The sequence below is a fragment of the Ambystoma mexicanum genome, chromosome 1q (genome assembly GCF_040938575.1).
Source record: "Ambystoma mexicanum isolate Mex_15411 chromosome 1q, UKY_AmexF1_1, whole genome shotgun sequence".
NCBI lineage: Eukaryota > Metazoa > Chordata > Amphibia > Caudata > Ambystomatidae > Ambystoma > Ambystoma mexicanum.
Window position 1 is genome coordinate 468781597 of NC_090922.1, and position 23162 is coordinate 468804758.

At 44.9% G+C, this 23162-nt stretch overlaps 1 long non-coding RNA gene across 1 annotated transcript in view; it reads left to right on the forward strand.

The window, feature by feature from the left end:
* Positions 1-20276, forward strand: part of LOC138521504 (uncharacterized) — a 40251-nt gene extending 19975 nt beyond the window's left edge. The window contains exon 2 of the long non-coding RNA XR_011283065.1: positions 18489-20276. This is a non-coding gene — a long non-coding RNA (uncharacterized lncRNA). The remainder of the gene's footprint in view (positions 1-18488) is intronic.
* Positions 20277-23162: the final 2886 nt, after the last annotated feature.

The following is a 23162-nucleotide window of genomic DNA, read 5'->3' on the forward strand; positions in this document are numbered from 1 at the left end:
CGGCACCGGTAAGGATGCCGCTGCTGTTAACCCCCTACCGCCGCATTCCGAGGTCCCTTAGCGGGTCCCACTAAGGTCAGCTGGTTTTACCAGCCGCCCTTAGTGGGAGCCGCTAAGGGACCAGGGAGCTTATAACGGGCCTGCTATTTGCGGGCCAGTTATTAGCTCCTTTCCCATTCCCATTGAGCCCTATGGGGGCTCGAATGGGAATAGAGAATGGTTTTCAGATGGGAATAGAGAATGGTTTTCAGAATGGGGACTTACCGGGTCCTCCAAGGTTGGAATGACCCGGTAAATCCCCATTCCGACTACCCGGACACCGGTTTGGAGGCAGCCATGGCGCTAGTAGCGCCATGGCTGCCTCCAAACTCATAATGACCCCCTCTTTCACCAAGATAAAGACTTTGCATACTGGGAACAATTTCATATGAGATCGAGAACTTTTATTGGAAGAGAAATAATGAAAGTCATTGAGCATCATTACAACACCAGCGGAAGCCGCCCCAGTAAAAAATGGCACAACTGCCGCCGGAGTAGTGTTTTTTTCCAGAAGCCAGGCGCCGGAAAAAATTACTCCCCATTCCCATTCGAGTCCCATTAGACTCAATGGGAAGAGGAGGACGGAAGCACCGGCACCGCTAATAACCTCAAAGTCTGCGAGCAGGTGCAATTCTGCCCGCCAGGTCAGACCTGGCGGGCGGGATGGCACCCACCCGCAGAACTCGGAGTATGCCGGTCCGGTAACAACGGTGCTGGTAGCTTACCGTCACCATTGTTTCCGGACCGGCATACTCATAATGAGACCCATTGACTTTAATTATTCTTATTAATACTGTATTGATGCTACTCCAACACACATGCTCTGCATTTTTATACAGTATAGTGATGACTCGTGCTATAATTCATCTTCTTCTAATGTCACTTTTCATGATGCCTGTGTATCGAACTGTCACTCATTCTGATGACATTTTCTTTCATTTCACTTCTGACCATGCCAATACATATGGAAATGTGCATGCTTCTGATGTCTTTTGCTACACAGACAAAACAAATGGTTATGGCTGGAAGGTTTAGACATTGTTAATCTCTGGTGCAGCTCTAGGCAACCCACCATACCATCTTTCTTCGCCTGCCAAGCCATTACATGAAAAGGAAAAATAATATGCAAATCAGGCTTTGTCGCCCTAACGGGGGCAGACCAGCCAGAACTGCTAGGTCACATGTTTTCTGCACAAGACCACAATCATCCCCATACATGTTTCAGCCACATTGGGCGTCATCCATGAGGAGTTGCTTTGGTCTCTAGGCCCAGCAGGCTCAGCTACACAGAGCCCCAATAATCTTAGGACCAGCCCTGCTGGAGTGCATACCAGGCTCAGGGCTAGCTTCTGTGCTGACTAATTTCTGGGATTCACCAAGCAGAGGCTGCGGGAATTGAGAGAGGACCTGAAACCTTGGTGAATTTGCAGCTGCAATAGCATCAAACAATCAATGATAATCTATTCAATAGGATTGACTGGGCCCTCTGACCAATCACATTGAAGTGAACACGGATTTTATTGGTACATAACGCATATTATGTTTATGTTCCAAAACTGAGTCAACCTCAATTCAAGCAGGACGGAGTTCCACAGCGTTAAAACTGTGTATGAGAATAAAAAACCCTCTTATCCAAACTCTGTAGACTTTAGGAAGCATTTGGAAGTGTGTGAGTGAGAGCCAGCTGGGTAGGGAAGTACATATTGTTTAAATCAGGCTCTTAGGAAAGATGTGTTAAACCTGTCATGGATGCCTTGGTGAACAGAAGCCAGTTAGGGGGGGAATATGCTCTCTCAGCCGGACATTCAAGTGTTTACGAGCTGCTATTTTTTTGTATCTGCTGACGGTGGCATATCAGATACTTTGGTAAGCCCAGATAGATGCTATAGCATAAACAACCTGAGGCAATCCTAATGTAAGAACAGCTTGTACTTGACACAGGAAAATTAATTAGTGCAAAATATATCTTTTATTTTTTAACAGAAGAAACTTTTTTAAAAAACTGCTTCTGCCATATTGGTTTAAGATGGTTGCTTATCCATAGTAATTCCCAGGCTGTTAGCTTTGGCTCCCGCATTGCTCTCAGGAAGAAAGGAGGCCATCCATGCTAGGGCCGTTTGCCAGGTTCCTACCTTGAACCACCGAGTAGGGAGCATCTAGCGTTCCAACAGCAAAAGAGCCTCTGCTCCACCTGCATCTGCCAAGCACCTAAGACCGCTCAACACTATGGTGAAGACCCCTTCCATGTTATGCTCAGGTTGCCAGGACTATCCTACTATTGATCCCCAGGTGACACCGGCCCACCTGCCCCTCGCCAGCAAGGCGGCAAGTTGTCTCTTTTCTTCATTTGCTGCAGTGTTCTGCCCTGGCATGCGAAGTACTGGCATCCTTACTCGATCTCAAAATACAACTCGGCGACATCATGGACAAAGGCAAACCAGCACTTCTGCTCTTGCTGGACCTGTCCGCTTCCTTTGACCTGGTCAATCACAACATCCTAGGCATACAACTACAAAACGAAGCCCACTTCTCTCCCCAAGCCATCTTATGGGTTACCTCTTTCCTCAAGGGCTGACTCATGAAAGTCTTCTCAGACTCCTCCTGCGCCACCCCAACCACCACCCATTGTGGAGTCCCACAAGGGACATGTAGAGCTCTTACACTGTACAATATATTCACCCTCCCTCTTTTCAATGATCTTGATCGTCACGACATAGCCTACACCAACTATGCCGACGACACATAAGTCCTACTCCCTCTCACAGGCACCTATGGACATGACTCTGCGGCGCTTACCAAGATCTACACAGCCATCCAAACTTTGATGGCAGCCAATGGCCTCTGTTTAAACAGAGACAAAACAGAGATCCTCATAGTAGGAACTAAAGAAACCTTAAACAAACTCTCACCTCAATACAAAACCTTCAATATCGACAACTCCACCATTCACAGTCTCCTCATCAGTAAAAACCCTAGGAGTTTAACTTGATTCAACAATGTCAATGTCACGCCAGGTCAACGCCATAGTCTCCTCTGCCGCACTCACCACCAAGGTTATCAATGCGGTTAAACCGTTCCTCTCCACCAAAAACTGCCTATCAATAGCCAGAGCAACAGTGGGCACTAAACTCAACTACTGCAATGCCCTATTCCTCGGCACCTCTGCCAAAAATATAAACAAGATGCAAATCACACAGAATAATGCATTAAGAGCTGCCTTGAGTATTCCCAAAAGGGAACACATCTCACAGGCCAGGAAAGAGGCCCATTGGCTACCAGTAAAAGATTGTATCTTTTTCAAAACCATGGCCATCACACATAGATGCCTATCCCATGACGCCCCTCCCTACTTATCCGAAAAGATCACCATCAACTCATCCACTAGACCCACTAGATCCCATCTGACCAACCAGATCTATGTACCCATCTTCAAAAGAAGTAAAGCCAGCGGATCCAGCTTCCAACACTTAGCAGCCAAAAACTGGAACGCGCTACCCACTGCCTTAAGAAATGAAAAATCCTACTTCACATTCCGCAAACAACTCAAAACCCTTCTATTCAACTAACCTGTCTCATCATCTCCATTACACCGTTTTACCGTATGGAATTCCTACCGCTATAATGTATTTGTGTACCAAATATTGTATTTAATGTACTTACCTGCTGTAATGTACCTTTGTACCAATTGAGCATACTGTAACAGCGCCACGATGCCCACGGGCAGATGTGCACTATACAAATTCAAATAAATAAAAATAAATAAGTGCAAGGCCAACAACAACTACATCCAGGCTCTGCTGTAGGAGCAGATAGATTTGTGGCCTGGCAGAGGCAGTCGACTGTTAATAAAATGAGGACTACCACCAACCTGTGGGTGTATGGCAGCTATGGTGACCTGAAAGCTTGTATCAACCGGCTGCGGGACCCATATTTGCACAGATTCTTTTCTCTCTATCTCACTGCTAATCAAGGACGTCATTTAGGGGTTGCGAGGGGTCGCAGTTGCGACCCTGGAGGTCTCCCTTGCTACCCCTAAAAAACAAAGAAAAAAAGCCCTCTTTTTAATTCTTTTTAAATGCAAACTCCTGGGCTGTGGCCAGCACCATGTGGCTCTTTGCTTCTGGAGTAGCTGGCTTTCGTGTTCAGGCCTCTTAAAAAAAGTCAAAAAAAGAACAGGGGTTCAACAAGTCTAACACTTTAAGCAGTGACCCTAAATAAGAAGGAATAGGAATATCAAATAATTTGTCTTTCTGGAATCCTATTCAATAATTGCGATACTCATTAAAGGTTTATTTCAGGCACACTTCAAGGGGTGAGTCACTGATTTAGTCTGTTCTTAAATACCTCAACTGAGCCTTTCATCCTTCTGAGGTCGATACATGTGTACCAACACAGGTTGGGTGATATTGTATGTATTCTATATAAAACGCTTAAGCGTAAGTGCTATATAATAACACATCATTATCATTTGGCCATGGACGTCTGCTTGTATTCACAGTAATTTGGTAATATGGGCCTATACACACTGTACTTAACGATAACTATAGCGATCCATTCTTGTATGAAATGTATATTACATTATAGTGCTATCGTAACCCTATTTTTCATACTGTACTTAGGAACAATGCTATGTGATAGCACTTCCTGTTTTGTCAAGAGGTGAACGGCCGTGTTCCATTGCTTCCCGTGATATCACTTTGGCGTGGGGTCAAATGACATAACTTCCTGTGATGTGATCAGAGGTCAATGGTCGTGTGATGTCCCTTCCTCTACCCCTGGCATTTTGGTGAAATGGTGTCCCTGCTTTAAATGTCACTATGTCCCTGTTCTCCCTTTCGTCTGTTGTTTTTGTCTATTTCGCGACTGTTTGGCTCATTCACATTAACAGGAATCAGTGCCTTCTTCCCTTTCATCGCATGTTTCCTGCAGAATTATTTGATCACCACAACTTTCTGTGAATTTTCCTCCTCCATAATGAGCATTGGCACAGCCTAGTTGGTCAGAAGGAATATACCATTGCCTAATGGTAATACGAACGATCACTTAATTTCTCAGATATATAAAATACTCACATTTAATATAGGAGCAAATGAAGTGCATTGTAAAGAGAAGCCAGGAAGTGAATTGGGTAAAGTGGTATTGGCTTTCATTTTTGTTTTATTTAGTCAATGCCAACAAAAAGAGGATTTAGTTCAAAACTCAAAATCTACTGTTAAACTATTTGCTTGTTCAAAATAATTCAAAATTAGTAATTGTAAACACCTTGTAGAACACTTTGAAAATACAACTGCAGTCTCTCCTCCATTGCTGCTACTGGAGGCGGATCAACATTACCCCCACGTCTTTCCACGGAGCGGAACGTGGAGTAGGACGCAGAGTAGAAGCAGTCTGCAGTCCCTGAACTCCTTGCAGTCTCTCCTCCATTGCTGCTACTGGAGGCGGATCAACATTACCCCCACGTCTTTCTGCGGAGCGGAACGCAGAGTAGGACGCAGAGTAGAAGCAGTCTGCAATCCCTGAACTCCTTGCAGTCTCTCCTCCATTGCTGCTACTGGAGGCGGATCAACATTACCCCTACGTCTTTCCGCGGAGCGGAACGCGGAGTAGGACGCAGAGTAGAAGCAGTCTGCAGTCCGCAGGGCTGCAGGGGCCGCTGGGTGTGAGCATCATGGGTTCCCCCCCACGTCCCTTCCTTTCTCTGCCTGCGGTTCCAGACCCGGACTCGAAATGGATTCTCCGCAGCAGTAATATGCTAAGGACTTCTCGACAGGAAAAGCTACGTTCCGTCACAGCTTTGTCACCAAACAGGCCAAAAAGTAAATCTAACAAGACCATGGCACTTACCAATGAAACGGGAGGCTCCTCCTCAGTGGCGCTCTGCGAGAGTCAGCCCACAGCTGGTACACTTCCACAACCCCCAGTTCCGCAGGATGAGCCGCTGGAGGGTGGCGTGGCGCCCAGGGAGGAGTCACCCACAGAGGACCCCGAGGTGCACATGGAAGCCGTTGGAGGCCTTGTCTCTCCCTTCTCCTCCCCCTGCTGCTCCAGATCATCGCGGGACGTAGCTTGGAGTTCGGGCCGGAGTCCCGCTTCGGCGAGAGGGATTCCCTCCGTGGCCGTCGGAGGACGGCCTGGGAGGGCCCTTTTTCCGGCCCCTCCTCCTGTTCCGCAGGGGAGCTTTGGTGGAGGGGGAGATGCGGTAGCTGTTGGACATACAGAGCAGTTCGACGACTCCCCTGACCTGCACACACACTGTCTAAAGATCGTGGCTTTGGTGCATGCAGAGTCCATCGACCAAATGGAGTGCACCGACTTATCTTCAAGACGTGATTGTTCTGGAATCGAGCTTCAACCACAGGGAAACCGCCAGCCAGCGCCAAATTAATCTGAAAAGAGTGGCTCTCCCGCTCCAGTAAGAACTGATTTGGAGGACTTTGCAAACAGAAGACCAGATATTCAAAGCCCCAGAGCACTGCTTGGCCGTACCCTGCCGTTAAAAAAGATCATCTACAAAAAAAAACAAACAGGTAAAAGATCGACAGCAGAGGCTGGCATGAAAATCAAAGCTAGTAAAAAAGTTCCGATACCCAATTTAAGCCTCTTAAATCAAAACGCAGCAAGAAAAAACGACATGGGTACCCAAAATAACCCCAAGAACCCTACTCCAAAAGCTATCTTCAACTTATTTAAAAACACCAATGTAAACGCAAACACAACGCGGTAATGGAACTATCGGATGGGAAAATTTTGTAAGTTCTGGAAAAATCTTCCTTGGAACCCAGCCAGAAAAATAAAACCGCAAAGGGCGCACTAGGACAAGAAAACATGCCATTGTCCTCATACAAAACTCCATCAGAGAACAGCGAAACAAGTAACCCAGTTACCACCGAACCATTACTGAATTCTTCAATCCAACCAGCGGTAGCGCCTTCAGGGCTTGCTTCCACAAGCGCTACGCCCTGTCTGGCTCAGTCGAGCACACTATGCAATTCGGATCTGGGGGCTCAGCCATCAGAAACTTCGAAGCCAACAAATTTGCCCACATCTAGTCCGGGAGCGACGGCAACGACAACTGTGCAGCGTAAAAAGCTCCTTGACTCGATTTGCTCTGAGCAGCTTGCAGTGAAAACAGTTCCGTCAGTGCCCAGTATTCCTGAAACCAAACAACAGACTAAAAACGGGACTAGCCCTCCTAGGGCGTTAGAAAAAGTGATGTTGGCTATTCCGGCTCAGATTTCACCTGCCATAAGCCAAGACAAGGATACTTCAAAATTGCAAAGGAACTCACAATCATGGGTCAATGTCCACCTGGACAACCACCGTCTGGGCCGCCTGTCCCTACCAGCGAATCCTTATTCTGGTTCTCTCAACTTTAGCAGGGAAGATTTACCGAGGTCACTAAGAGTAATAAAAATCACTTCCGGCTATTCCTTTTCATTTGAAAATACACCTGACACTCAGTCCCAATCGAGAGATTCAAGAGAAGCGACATCAAATAAAAGACCTTCCTTAGAGGACTTAGGAGAGTCGAGCAAAGGATCGGCTAAGAATAGGCCTGATCTAACTACAATAATGTCTGCGCTCACCATCGCTCTATCTCCCTTTTGTAAACTCTACGAGGCCTTAAATGACTCTGCAAAAGACAACACCTCTATCCTGGCAGTCGAAATTGACTTTCTTAGAAGGCTACATAACAGCCGTTGAAACAAAAGAGGCGGCAAAGCAAGTAATCCTTGAGGATAAGCTATCCCGGATAGAAATGCAACTAAACAAGGATCAACCGGTTGTACAGAAAAAACAGAGCTAGAGAAGGCATCTCAATCGCCAATCTGCATCAACCAGGACAAAATAGCACCTGTCTTTCACAACCAACACAATAAACCTCTGAAGGCGGTCAATATCGCTCCAACTGAAACAGCTGCAGAAAAGACGGGTGCCGGCCCCTTACGAACACTAAATCCGGCCTTTCAACTACCAAGTGGGAATTCAAGGTCTGAGAAAAATACGAAGGCTTTTGGCCCGTGCAACCTGGCTGTTAAAGAGAACCAAGCTTAGCCGGAAATTCATCTAAATAAATCTCAAAAATCAAAAGACCAAACGAAGGCTTCAGTGTTCATCGATCTAAGCAATTCCCCGAAGACAGCAGCGGACTTCCAGGCGTCTAGCAGCCTTATGAATTTATCTCAACATATGGACGATGAAGATTTCTCCTTGACCAAGACAAATCAAAGCAGTCCAAAATCAGTTCTGAGGGTAAATCTGGAAATTCAACAAGACCCGACTCCTGTGTCTAAAAAAATTAAATCTAGAAACTACAGTCGCTCCAGTCCTGAGAGAAAAGCAAGAACAGTGACTGACAGAGCAGAAGTTGGGAAGTACCAAAACCCAGAAGCTTCACAAAAAGAGACACAGGTTAGAACAACGACGAATAAACAACCTAACTCCTCAGCAGAAGCAATCAAGTATACATAACAAGAGAAATCCTCTCGAAGAAACTCGCGTAGCGATCAACAGGGCACCAGACATTTTAAGCTAGAACAAACTTCGCACAACTCAGGATACATGATCCTGAACAGGAAAACGCTGCTAAAAATTCTGAACAACACCAAATCACTAAGGTCACTATCAACTAGCGAAGAGAACAGAGGGCTATGGCATTACTGCACATAAAAGCAAGGGTGTTGCAGACAGGAAAGGAAGAGGCGTATAAAGAACTGTGAAAAATTGGCCTCTTATTAACCAAACTAAAAATACCGTCGGAGGAACCATCGACCAGCAAGCTGGAGCCTATGCGACTGCAAAAATCAAGTAACGCAAGACCAAAACTCAGATCATTCAGAGACCTTCAGAGGGAGCACGCTTGGAATACAAAAACAGATACCTCGAGGAAAACGGATGGCCCTTATGCACCCCACAGGCCCAGTCAAATGGAAAACAAACGACGAACCAGATTTGACAGGACCCCAACAAGATTGACTTCGGAGGAACATCTTGACAGTAAAGATCTGTCCCCAACTTGTGATGCAACACGCCACCCGAAAGGCCCTTGGGAATGGCTAAAATCCACAGTTAATGGCAAGACCAGTAAATAGCAACCAAGATGGGCTAACATAACGCCAGCCCTAGACACACTGGAGATGCGATCAATTTCTATGGCCTCTTGGAACACCAGAAGCCATGCTCACCTAACAAGCAGCAACAACCGGTCCTTATTGGGTTTTGACATCATATGCCTCCAGGAAACCTGGCTGACTGAGAAACCATCTCTAGATGGCTATGAGATCGAACTCTCTCCCGCCAAACGTGGCCTATTTGGACGTCCATCATCCGGTCTACTAGTTGCAGTGAAAATAGGATCAGGCATTAAAATCAGGGAAAAGCTTTCAGAGAGCTATGGAACATTAGCAGTCCTGACGTCTTGGTCGTTTGAGGATCCAAAGTCCAAAAAAATTAACACCATCGATCTGGCGATACTAAACTTGTACTGGAACCCGCAACAAACTTCAATCATAAACTTTTGTAATGAAGTAACAAAAGCAATAGACAACATCAAAATTGACGCCCATACACATTATATCATCATCTGCAGAGATTTAAATGCAACCTGTGTACAAGAGTATGCTAACGTTCCCAATAACAGACCCAAATCATCGTCGGAAGAGAGAGGTAAAGCATGGATGATCGCGATGAACTCAAGAAAATTTCATAATCTGGCCTGGCTAAAATCTTGGGAGAACATTCTACCTACGTGGGAAAGGGACAATTCAGGGGCCACGCTTCACTACATTTTTGCATCAGAAAATCTATTACGACTGATTAAAATTTAAAGTCACACGGACAAAAGAAAGCGACCATAACCTGCTTTCGATAACCTGGTCATCGCCACATCACACAAATAAGCTTCGCCTGCCCGCTTTAGAAGCCAACATTCAGCGAACTAGACTTCGCTTATCAGCCACAAACAGCAAGACCATTTCAGCTATCTACGGCGAAAAAATAGTACTCAATAGCATTGAATGTGAGAGTCCAGACTATCTTCCTTTGCTATTACAGTTCAGGACTGAACCAAAGAAAGTCAATGGGCCTAGCAGAAATCATCTGCATGTGTTCGACCAGGATCTAGTCGACAGAAGAAAACTCCTCAGGAGAGCTAATAGATTAGCAGCTATGGACAAATCCGACTTGGCCAGGTCAGAGTGTTTAGCGGAAATCAACAGCTATAAATCGTGGTTCCGGTGTCGCAGGAGGGAAATGTAACAAAATGATGCAGAACAAATGCTCAAGATACCTAGCTCTAAAAAATCTAGCGAATTATGGGCCTTGATTAAATCAACAACATCCAGACAGGAAAGTGATCTGGTAAACGCTGTCACGGAGGAAAAATGGACACATTTCTTTAAGAACATGTTTGCCCCACCGAAGGACCAGAGGGAAAGCAATTCAGAACCGTCTAGTGGCAAATGGGCTACCCTCTCCGACGAAGAAGACATCTTAAACGTCATTCAACATCTGAATTCCTCGAGAGCCCTGGGTCCCGACGGTTTGAGCAACATCGACCTGAAGCAACATCCGGAAGCCTGGGCCAAATTTATAAGCATCATATTCCGGCATTGCGAATCAGCCAGAACCATTACTTGGACGCACTCAATAATTGTTCCGCTATTTAAACGCGGCAACAGGGAAGACCCACAGAATTACAGGCCAATTTCTTTGCTTGATATTATCTATCGGCAAAATATTTGCAACGCTCCTGCTGAAAACATTCCAAACTTGGGCAAAGTCGTCTGCAGCACATGAACCCTTTCAGATGGGTTTCCTTAAAAACAGTGGAACCACGGCAAACATCCTGATGCTAAATTTAATTAAAGCCAAGGTAAAGCAGGGCTCTCCACCGGTGTTCCTGGCCTTTATAGATCTTACACAGGCCTTTGATAGAGTAGATCAGAGTCTTCTTTGGTCCAAACTGCACAGATGGAAATGCCCGAACGAAATACTACACCCAATAAAAGCCTTACACACAGCAAATACATTGCGCGTCAGACTGGACAAACAAGGAACGTTATCAGAAGAGATTCCGGCAGAGAGAGGGTTAAATCAGGGATGTCCCCTTGCTCCGGCTCTGTTCATAAGTTTCCTTGGAGACTTCAAGGACTCGGAAGTCACGGTTCGAGCCTTTCCGACGAAAATAGGCAATACCAACATATCTCGCCTTCTTTATGCAGATGACCTAATTCTTTTAGATCAAACCGAAAAAGGTCTACAGAGCCAATTGACCAACCTGGCAAATTACATAAAAGCAAACAATCTCGAAATCAATAAATCTAAAACGAAAATTTTGATTCTGGCAAAAAACGATTCCATCAAGTCCCGCAACAGAGGATGGTTCCTGGAAAATATTAAGATCGAAAATTTCGACTGCTACAAATACTTGGGAATAATGAATGACAGCTCAGCTCGGGAATCATGTATGCAAACTACTCTTTGGGCAAGGCTAGGAACTTAGCAGCCCAGATGAGATCAATTGACAAGAAGTATGGTAAATTCTCACCGGAGCCTGTAATCCAATTTTATAGGGGCAAAGTTGCCCCGGCGCTGTTTTATGGAATGGGTGCAACCCTATCAATGCCAACTTCAATCTGGTCAAAAATTGAAGGCTTACTATGGCAATCTGTTTTGGGCTTACGAAACTCGCCGGCCATAGCTAACATCAGGCGTGACTTAGGCCTTCAGTCTTTACTGGGAGTTGTGGAACAAAATGCTATGCAAACCTACAGAAAAATCATCCTTCCAGACACACTTCCACTATTCAAATAGATAGCTGAAGAACTCTCTACTGGCCGTTTACATAGCCTAACAAAATGGTCGCTAATGCAGATAGCAAAATTGAAGAAAATAGCCTGCACTGAAGCTGAACTGATCGGAAACCCTGAAAAAAGAAAAAGTAAAATGGTGCACATGGACTGGATCGACACAGTGGATAAAGCACAGTCAAACAAACTAACTGTACATCTCCCTCCATCCTTCAACAAACTTAAATCTCCTCTGCCATATTGTCAACAGTTCCCGGACAAAAAATTAATGAGGAGCATTCTGCGAGCCCGTCTGAACCTAATGCCCACACGGGAAATCCTCTGCATTAGAGTCCAGGCAACCTCCAAAGAATGTAGATTATGCAAAGCAACAGACGAACCAGAAAATTTCAAACATCTATTGTTGCACTTCAAGGCGCTTAGCTACGAAAGAAGTGCATACGTTTCGCCTCTTGGGATGTCAGTTTCAGTTCTAGATGAAAATGTATGGTGGAACAGACTGATATCAGGCGAAAAGTCAAAAGGGACTATCGCAACAACAAAACGTCTAACAATCAGTTTTGCCAAAATGAAAGAACACGAAACATGAAACACAGTAGGGTGCAACAACAGGACTCAACACTCTCACCCAGTCATGTGCAGAAATTGTGTTTTTGCGTGTTTGATTCATCTTTTAGAAATCTTCAGAATTCACAGGAAGTAAATTGACTATGTAAAAATCACTAGTTGATTACATACAATAAAAAATAAAAAATAAAAATAAAAAATACAACTGTAGAGCAAATTAACTAACGCAATGTGGCATGTCCTATGACGAGAGGTGGACACACAAAGGTAATCTTGATAGACCACATGCCAGATACAAAAACAAATGGCAGAACATGGGCATTCTGGTGACAGCTCAGTGAGCAGGAAGGAGCGTCCCAGTACAAGATCCCAAAGTACTGGGATGCCATAACAAATAATGCCTGCAGCCTTTGCGATAGACCTGAAGCTGGGGGGCATCGATTGCCCATTGTATTGCCCTGACGATGCAAGTCAGAAGAGTATGATTCTGTTCGGTTGAGGGAAAACAGGCAATGGAAAATGAAGTTGCCAGGGTATATCATTCCATGAGATGATCACGCACATGACATTGTGTATCACAAAGAATGTGATGTGAAAAAGTTACATCATGTCATTCGAAGTGCAGAAAAATCTCCTGCAACACCATTGAATGAGCCAGAAAGTGCAAGTAAGGCAGAATCAATTGACTTTTTACCAGAGGCCCTTTGGAAAGTTAAGGTTGTCACAAAGGAAGACGTTAAACGGCACTACAAATACATCTGATACTCAAAAAGTATTAAGGAGAAAAGGATGTGTGATGGAGTGTCAGAGAAAACCTGCACTGACTCCTACAGAAGGTTCAAGGGTGTTTATTTGGATTTGTACAGAGGTACGTTTGGACCAAACTGCGTTATTTTAAGATATTCAAGGTGCCTTGTAGTATTTGGAGCTAGGGCCATCCCTCTCGTGTCTCGTTTGGGCTGCCGCCACTCTAGCCCAGGTGTCCTTAACCCTACCATTGACTACAACTACCTCTCCTCTTCCTACTACCACAACCACGAACTACCACTACTTCAATCTCTCCACTCACACACAACCACACTACTGTATTCCTCTCTCCAACCCCCTCCACACTTCTTCTCTTCATCCTCCTGCTGGTCTCTTGTTCCTCCTCCTGCCACTTTCTGACCTTACTCTTGTAACCTACCAACTTCCAATTTCCGGTCTCCTCTTTAAATTAAATTTCCTCTCCTAGGAGTTGTTAGCTGTCCATAGAAAATCCACTTATCTATTCTTGAGGGGTAGGTGAGGGGAGGGCAAAAGGAAACTTCAAAAAAGGGCCTATGCCTCAACCCCTTTGATCAGTGTGGCTTGCCACATTCCACTCATGTACAGAAAGATAGTCCATAAGGGACTGTTGTCCTCCGTTGTTATGGCCTTCCCGTAGGCCTATTTTTAATAAGAACAATCCCCTCTCTCTGTAGCTCCTCGCCACAGCTCTTACTCTCCGTTGGGCTGAGAACGCCAGGTAAGAAAGGGTTAGGAGGGGGCTTGAAACGAGACATCCTGGCATCCCAAGAGCTGCAGGGGTTGGGTCCCACCTCGCTGCCCTGACAGGGCCTGGAAAAAGGTCCTGTCACATTTCATATTGAAAAATCCCTAAGACACTTATTGAAAGTTATTTTTTCATATGGACATAGTGTTCAACAATGCCTCCAAGGACCAATCACAATGTATTTCTTTGAAATCAGTTAACAAGTTATTTTTATTTTTTATTTATTTATTTATTTCATTTGTTATACGCCCAACCCTGTGGTATCACGGGGTAGGTTACAGAATGCTTAAGTATCTGGTTACAAGGAGAGAGTAGTTACAGGTCATACAATAGGAAGCATAGTCAATGCATAGTTACTTAAAAGATTCTCTGGTTATAGAGGAGAATCTGAATCGTACTTAAGTTGGTGCAGCTTTGTTCGCATGGAGCACAGATATAATACTGTAAAGACTTGTGTGGAAGATGGGCTATTCTGGATTTAGTATTTGTTGAAAAGCCAGGTTTTTAACATCCTCTTGAATTTCTGGTGGGGAGGTTCGTTTCTGGTATTAGAAGGTAGGAAGTTCCATATTTTGGGGGCCAATACCGGAAAGCTGTTTCCTCCCACCCTTGTGAGTTGGTACCGTGGGACAAAAAGTTGAGAGTTGTTGTGGATCTCAGAGATTTTGTGGTCTCCTTACAGGCAATGTCATTGTTGAGGGAGGTGGGAGCTGTTTTGTTGAGACATTTATGGGTAATACAAAGTGTTTTGAAGATAATTCTGGCTTTGACTGGGAGCCAATTAGCTTCCCTTCTAGTCTTTGAGATGTGGTCGCATTTCTTTATGCCCAAGGCTGCTCGCAGCGCTTTGTTTTGCAGGAGTTGGAGTTTGGCCAGGTTTGTGTTTAAAGCACCTAACAGTAGCATATTACAATAGTCTAATTTAGACAGTAGGAGCACCCGGGCGAGAGTAATACAGTTTTGTGGGGTCAAGAATTGGCAGCTTAGCGCAATAAGTTTGAAGGTATAGAATGTGGCTGATGAAAGTGCACTCACATGTTTGATCAATGTTAGGTGGATGCCTAGCGTGGATGCCTATTGTTTTAACCTGTTTGACTATAGGAAAGGGAGTACCGTCAATTATGATGGTGGAGTAGTCTGAGTGAAGAGATTTGATTTTGGCTGGTGAACCAATAATGAGAATCTCCGTCTTTTCATCGTTGAGACAGAGACTGTTATTAGCCATCCAATTTTGGATGATGGCATAGATTTTATTTACCATGATTAAGTCTTGCTCCTGGTTACCAATAATGGGGATGAGTATCTGGCGGTGTCCGGTCAAATGTTCGAATCAAAAGGATTGAATGACTTTTTGATCGACAGTAAAAGGACCGAAAAAAAAGGATTTTTAAATGTTTTAAATTTATTTAAATATTTTTTTAGTTTAGCATGTGTAAAAAACGTGTTTATAAAAGGAAAACAGGGGGCTGGAGGGGAACCCCCCCATAAAAAATAAATAGAATTCAATCCTTTTTTTCGGTCCTTTTACTGTCGAAAAAAAGGCATTCAAGCCTTTTGTTTTCAAACATTTGACCTATAACCGTATCTGGCTGTCATCCGCAAAGTCAGTATAGATAACACCCTTTGCGTCTAAGGCTGCAAATAGTAGCTTTGTATGGGCATTATAGAGAGTGGGCGAGAGACAAGAGCCTTGTGGCACTCCTATAGGGACTAGTATGGGGTCTGTAGCATCCTTGCCAATGGTGACTCTTGAGGTACGTTCTGAGAGAAAGGATTTATCCAAGAGGGTGGCTTCCTGTGAGAATTTGAAGTTAACTATCAGTGTATTACATAGTTTGTTATGGTCCATCAAATCGAAAGCGGCTGCCAAATCTAATAATAGTAAGATGCACAAGTTACCGGAATCTCTTATGGAGTCCACTTGGATTTTTAGATCTAACAGTGCTGTTTCGGTGCTGTGAATTGGCCAGAACCCAGATTGTCTAGCGCCTAAGAGATGGTTCTGCTCCAGATAGTTTTGTATTTGGGAGTATGCAATTTTGCCGATTATTTAAAGCAAAAAAGGAACAACGGTTATGGGGCACTAACTTTTGGGTACCGAGGGGTCTAGTGATGGTTTTTTGAGCAGTGGGGTGACCATTGCTTCTTTAATCCTGGCCGGTACAACATAAGAAAAGAAGGAGTTGTTGACAAATTTGGTGATGATTGGTGTTAGCGCAGGTGTGCATAGTTTAACTAGTTTTTCCAGCTAATAATCTCCTTTGCAGTTGGAAGGATTAACTCTGGAACATTGTGGAACAGATTTCAAATGTGCTGTGACATTAGATATGGGTCTCTAGCATCCTGTTCAGCAACTAAGAATGTCTCAACAGTGGTATGGTATGTTGTAGTGTGGTATGGTGTGGTGTGGTGTGGTATTATATGGTATGGTATGGAATATTATAGGAATGTGTATAGTGCAGCAACCACTTTAAAAAGGTCAATATTACATTCTTTTAGCAAACCAATGCATTGGTATACACTGTAAAAGGTTATTAGATGCTAAGCAATCTCGGTTTGTTCCTTCTCACAATAGATTATTGGGGGAACAGGAAGGGCTTTAATCTGCATCTGAACACCAAATGGTTTTCCAGGGAACAGTGTCTTTGTGATCGAATTGTCTGATATGTATGGCAGTACTTTGTGCACAAAAAACACAACGGTCAAACATATTCGACATGCTGAAGAAGCACACAAACACACTTGTTGCATTGTATGCCTGCTAACTCTGTTCTTCAAGAAGTATCCATGTGCAAAGATTCTTCTTAGCAGCCTCAGCGGGTGTGTCATCCAATCGGGTTGCTCCATACCCAGGCTGAATCTACTCATGCAAGACTGGGTTCGGATCTACCTGAGTGGATGCCACACCCGATGCTGCTGTTTTTCGTCCTTCGTTGCCTCCCACCACCAAATCCAGCCCTTCCACATCCGCCCAACCAATCTATCCCTGCTTTCAAATCTCCTTACCTCTTAAGCCATGGATCTGCAACCTTTGGCTAGCCAGATATTTTGGACTACAACTCCCATCTGCCCCAACCAGCACAGTCAATAGTGAGGGATCATGGAAGTTGTATTCCAAAATATCTGGACAGTCGCAGGTTGCAGACCACTGTCTTAAGCGCTTCTCTGCCCGGGCCGCACGGCTTCCTGATGAAGCCATGGAAATGGAATAGGGGCTCCGAGCAGAGCCCTGCCTTCCATTTCCATGGCAACCATGACTCTCCCCAGCCACTGCTGCGAACAAAGGAGCGCAGTCATTTTCTTTTCTATTGCTATTAGCACCTCAAGGTGTTAATAGCAATAATCCTATGTTCTACAGGCTTCACTGGCCCGGTAACAGCACCGGGGCCCAGCGTTAAAGCCCTCGCTTTGCTTCAGTCTATAACTTGGGCAGAAGCCTGCAGAACGCAGGATTATTGCTTAAATAAAGTAGAAGAATTACAAGCAAAATGTATCAAGAGCTGCAATATCCGAGAGCTGTTAGCAACCATTGAAAAATCCAATATGTGTGAAAAATGAAAGACCATGACAATGTTCAAGGGTAGTCATACCCAACATTTGAAAAGAAAGTGGGATTACATGGCATTGGTAAAACTGTTGCAAGTAATAACCTATGTTACATGTGATGGATGAAATGCACCCCATGGAAGCAATCAACGTGTAGCTCTTGCACACTTTATGCCAGCCAGATAGGGGTGTTGCTAGGTCTAATGTCAGGACTGTCGGGACTGGGGGCTAGCTAGCCTTTTGGTTGTAGCCCTAGAGCTTCTATCTGAGGCTAGAACCAAAAGACCCAGGGCTATAGCCCTCTCCTCCCCAGCCCCCCCCCCAGCAACGCCTCTGCAGCCAGGGAACATAAGAAGCTGCAGTGGAATCACTACAATGTCCTGACACCAGAGGCTTAAGAACACATTTTTAGTGTGGGGAAAATGCAATACTAACCGTATTTGTTAATTATGTATTTTTAAATCTCTCATTTCATTATTCCTTTTAAAATACCATCAGTAATTTTAAGTAACTACCGGGCCCACTTTAACACTGCCTGGCCTACCTCACCATTACATGTGAACAGGATTTGATTTTCCTTTTTTTAATTAAATTCAACTTTTAGATAGAGCTTTTCCCTGCTTCCAAGAGTGTTATGGTCTTTTATATCCAGAACAAACTGTTTGGGGACTATCCAGGGCAAGGGTGGGTTGGTAAAACATGTTGCAAATGATGCATCTGAAAACATATTTACTTAGTAAAATTGGTTAAAAGTAGTGTAGTAACTTATGAAACTGTCCCACTGTGGCCAACAAAGTGGTTAATTCTGTAAAACAAAATGGCCCATCCTTGAATCAGGGGCTGGCACTTCACACATTTTCATATTGTCCTTTGCGGCATTCCAAGCCTGTCTGTGGGACTGTGAAAGTCCAATAAAAGGTATCAAAACCTGTCTCTTGTGTGAAATTAAAACTGGACTAACATGGCATTGAACTTTTTTCTTTGCATTTCAGAATGGATACCAAAATGTGCCGGACAGTGATCTTTCATCCTGACTGTCTGCAACAGACAAAACCTGATAACAAAAGGTCTTAGGATTGTAAACCCACTGAGGACTATTCATAACATGGTACATATGGAGCAGGTTTGCAGGAATTAACACGAGCAAATAAGGAATAACTTTGTACACCTTCTCTACTCCAAGACAAGGCTGATGAAGGAGATAAACATCTTTACAACAAGACTGAAAGAGCAAATGCATGACCCAGCAATACAACTTGAGCATGAGCTCCAAAAGAACTATCCAAAGACACTGAATTATTTACTAATTCAAAGAACAAGAAACTGCAGGATATACAAGGAATGAGACAAACTACTGTTCAGGGACGTGGAAGGGTCACTGATCCCCCTGACACAGTTATCCTCACACCAAACAAGACCACCACTGAAGATCCGACTGGAGAGCATCCCACCAGTCAGCTATCAATAAACAGGAGCAACACTGAGGGCCCCACGCGTGACCTCTCCACCAATCAACTATCAGTCATGAACCTCTGCACTTCCCAATTCTGAACGTTCTGCACTCTCCAAGGGATTGACCTACGCCCCCATCCAGGAACTAGACAAAATCCAACTCTCTAGGTTAATTGAAGAATTCTTTCACAGGCCAAACAATGATCAAAGTGCTGCCCAAAATATGAAGGCATGGAAAAAGTGCTGAAACTGGACACTGCCATGCGGCAGTAGCTTAAAACATAAGCATACACCTACTGTCTCACAACCCAGCAGGGAAGAGCAATAAGAAGTCTCCAAAAACACCTGAAAATCATAATAAAACCAGCTGACAAAGTTGGTGGGGTTGTGGTCATGGATACACAGAAACACAAAATAGAACCATAATGAAGACAACTTCTTGACAATAACTACTAGCAGGAACTTAGTGATGACCCCACCATAGAGTAATCCATGCCGAGTAGCATTGGGGAACACCTCCAGCATCTGACAACAAACAATCCAACTTCAGGGACTATTTATTTGCTCCCAAAAATCCACAAGCAAGGTAATGTGGGCCACCGGTCATCTCTGGAGTAAATACATTAACCAAAGCCATTTCTGGATAATGTTGATTCCAATCCGAAATCCTCTGGTGATGGACACAGAACGCTTTGTACAAGACACAACACACTTCTTTAGAAAGATTCAAGAGATACACTTTGGATGTTGCTGCACTTTACTACAACATTGAAAATTAAGATGGACTTCCTTCATGCCACAAATTCCTTCAAAAAGCAAACAACAATATATATACCCCAATCACATCTATCTAAGATCTCACAAGATTTATATTCACACACAACACATTTGGCGTCAATGGAAGACACCTTCTACAAGAGATCATAATAGCCATTTGCACAAAAATGACTACTCAGTCTGCTAACCTTTTCATGGTGAACCTCTTTCATGGAGAACCTCTTACTAGAGTTCTTACAACAATTCCTGAAACCACTAAACATACCTGTGTTATATTGATGACACCTTCTTGATTTGGAAAGAAGGTGAAGACACTCTTAAAAATTTCCATGACTCACTGAATGGCTTTCACTAATGCATAAGGTTCACCAGGGAACACTCCAAGAACAACATATAGTTCCTGGATACAACCATCAAAACGGTCCATTATCTACAGCTAAGCCATCCTATACCAATGCATTTGCTCCAACAGGAAGAGATGAGACAACCAATTTACCACACTCCTGCAAATGCTTCTTGCAGAAGGGTCCAATAAAAGGTGTCAAAGTCTGCATCTTGTGTGACATTCAACTTTCATAATTTACCACAGGATACTAAAACATCCTGATCGCACGTCTCCGTGACTCCCTGGGAATCACAGGTCAGCCTCTGGCATGGTTAACCTCCTTTTCCTCCGACCGTCCATCCCAGGTGGAACTCAGAGCCTTTCTCTCTACTATCGCTCTTTCAACCTTTGGCGTTCCCCAGGGATCTAACCTATTCCCCTGGTTCTTCAACGTCTACATGGCTGCCTTTGCACATGTGATTGCCACTTTCACCTCTAACTTGAAGTGTTATGCAGATGACACGCAACTATCTTTCAGGCTACCCTCAGCCGCCTCCTCTTCCTCGCTCATATCTGACTGTCTGTCCGCTACTAGTCATGGTGTGCTGCAAACAACCTCTGCCTCAATGCCAGTAAGACTGAGATCATTTGCATTGGGACCACTGCTCCCGCTTTCCCACTTTCACTCTGGCTGGCCTCCCTTGGCCCTGCGCACGCACCCACTGGTGAGGCTAAAAACCTTGTGGTCATCTTCGACTCCACTCTCTCCGTCTCCTCTCACATTTTGGACATCTCTAAAAAGTCCAACTATCAGCTACACCTCCTCAGAGGTACTCTACCTTTCCTCACCTTCCCCCAGCAGCTCACTGTCTCCAGAGCTCTGGTTCTCTCTAGGCTGGACTACTGCAACAGCCTTTTCCTCAACCTCCCTGCTTCTGCTCTGCGCCCTCTGCAACTCATCCAGAACAGAACTGCAAGCCTTACCCTTGGCCTCAAGCACAGGGATTGCATCTCTCCGGCACTGAAATGCCTCCACTGGCTCCCCATGGCTGCAAGCATCAAGTTTAAGACCCTCTGCATTGTCCACAAGGCTTTCTGGGGCCTGTTACCTACCTATCTGCAACAATGCCTACCTAAATACTGTCCCTCCCGAGCCCTCCTCTCATCTACCTCCAACCTTCTGCGAGTAAGCCGGTTCTACAAGCAGAGATTTGGAGGGAGATCGTTATCCTCAGCAGGGGCCTCCCTCTGGAATAGCCTCCTTGCCGCCCTCCATCTAGAGCCTGATCTCCTTAAATTCTGGAAACTCCTGAAGACTTCCCGCTTCTCCTCTTCCTTCTCTCTTCCTCTACCCTGCTAACCTATCCCTCTGCTTTTTTCTCCCTCTCCCTCCTTTTTCGTACAGTTTGCTGACTGGCCGCCTGGTGTACCCCAGGGTCTCACAGGCCCATGGCACCCCCGCCAGTCTTCTCGCACTCACCTCTGGGCCCTGCACTCGGCCCATCATCACTGCACTTGTTCAATTGACCTAAGAGAGTGTCATCTCTCTGCACTGACCCCAGTCTCCACCGACTGGGTGAACTCTGGCTGATGACATGCTATCTTGAAGAAATTAGTGATTGAAAGAGTCCGATCCTGCAATGCAGGAAGAGTTTGAAAAAGGAAACTGGCCGGGGGAAAACAAATACTCCATTCTCAGCTCTTAAAGCTGATCAAATACTTAAACATCAGCAGAAAGTTTTGAGGTTTACTGGCCATATAGTAGGCATAACACAACACCCCAGGGCACTTAGACATTATTTTTAATACATATATGTATGGCCAAGTACCTACACGGACATTGAGCGTGTCATGTATACCAGAGCATGCAGCTTCACACAAATATTATTACAGTTGTTAGGAAGCTGTAAACAGGGAGGAAACTTCAATAAATAAATTGCATATTGATCTTAAATCCATTTGACATCCATTTTCTTATAATGGACCTGAACTTCTCAAAACAGCAACAAAGGCCCATTTTAGTGAGGTTATTTCAAAAGATGTTGGTCAGCCCTATGCTCTCGGTAGTAGATGTATTACAACTTCAAAACACAAATGGGTCTGATCACGAGTTGGGCGGTATCTTGGGAGTAAAACCGCTGGGATACTGTGCGATGCAGATAGCGTTGCTGCTACTCGGTCCGGCGCTAATAGTGCCAGATCACAAGTAGCAGTAAGGCGCGAAATCCCCATTCCCCATTAGGTTTGCCTGGCCCCAATGGGGCTGCAGGGCGCTATTAGCAACAGCGCTAATTGAGCCTGTGCTATTAGTGCTGAAATCAGGCGCTAAATGGGATTTTTACCTCCAGCAAGAAGCTGTAGGTAATACAGCCCATTTAGCACCCAACTCGTGATTGGGCCAGCCTGTAAATGCAGCGGTAATAGCGTTACCACCGCATTTAGGAGCTAAAGCCCAACTCATGATGAGGCCAAAAGACACCTCTCTGAAAGTAGCACCATGAATGTATGGGGTCCTATCAAGAAGAAGAAACAGAGAGGGTAATTCATAGAATTTCGCAGAAAAGTGTCGCAAGCGGCTGGGGCAGAGTGTCCGCGTGCGATTGACTGCGGCAGGCACGTGCGCTAAAACCGATTTCCGCGCACAGCGTATTCATGGATTTTAGGCCTCCAAACCAGCCGTGGCGCAGAGAATCGCAGCGACCCTGCAGCAGCGCCAGTAACGCCCCCAAGAACGCCCTCGCGCAAGGAAAAGCCATCAAAATCGCTAAATCATCGCAAAGGGCTGTGCTAACCCTGGAACAGTTCACCGGGCTGGCAAACAGCAAACGCCAAGCGGGGAACGTGTATTGCAGGGGTGCGCGGGAAGTTCCACACGCGACTGGCCCCGTGCAAGCAGGGTACGTGTATTTCAGGGGTGCGCGGGAAGTTCCACACGCGATTTCAGCAGGGTACGTGTATTTCAGGGGTGCGCGGGAAGTTCCACACGCGATTTCAGCAGGGTACGTGTATTTCAGGGGTGCGCGGGAAGTTCCACACACGATTTCAGCAGGGTACGTGCATTTCAGGGGTGCGCGGGAAGTTCCACACGCGAATGGGCCAGTGCGAGCAGGGT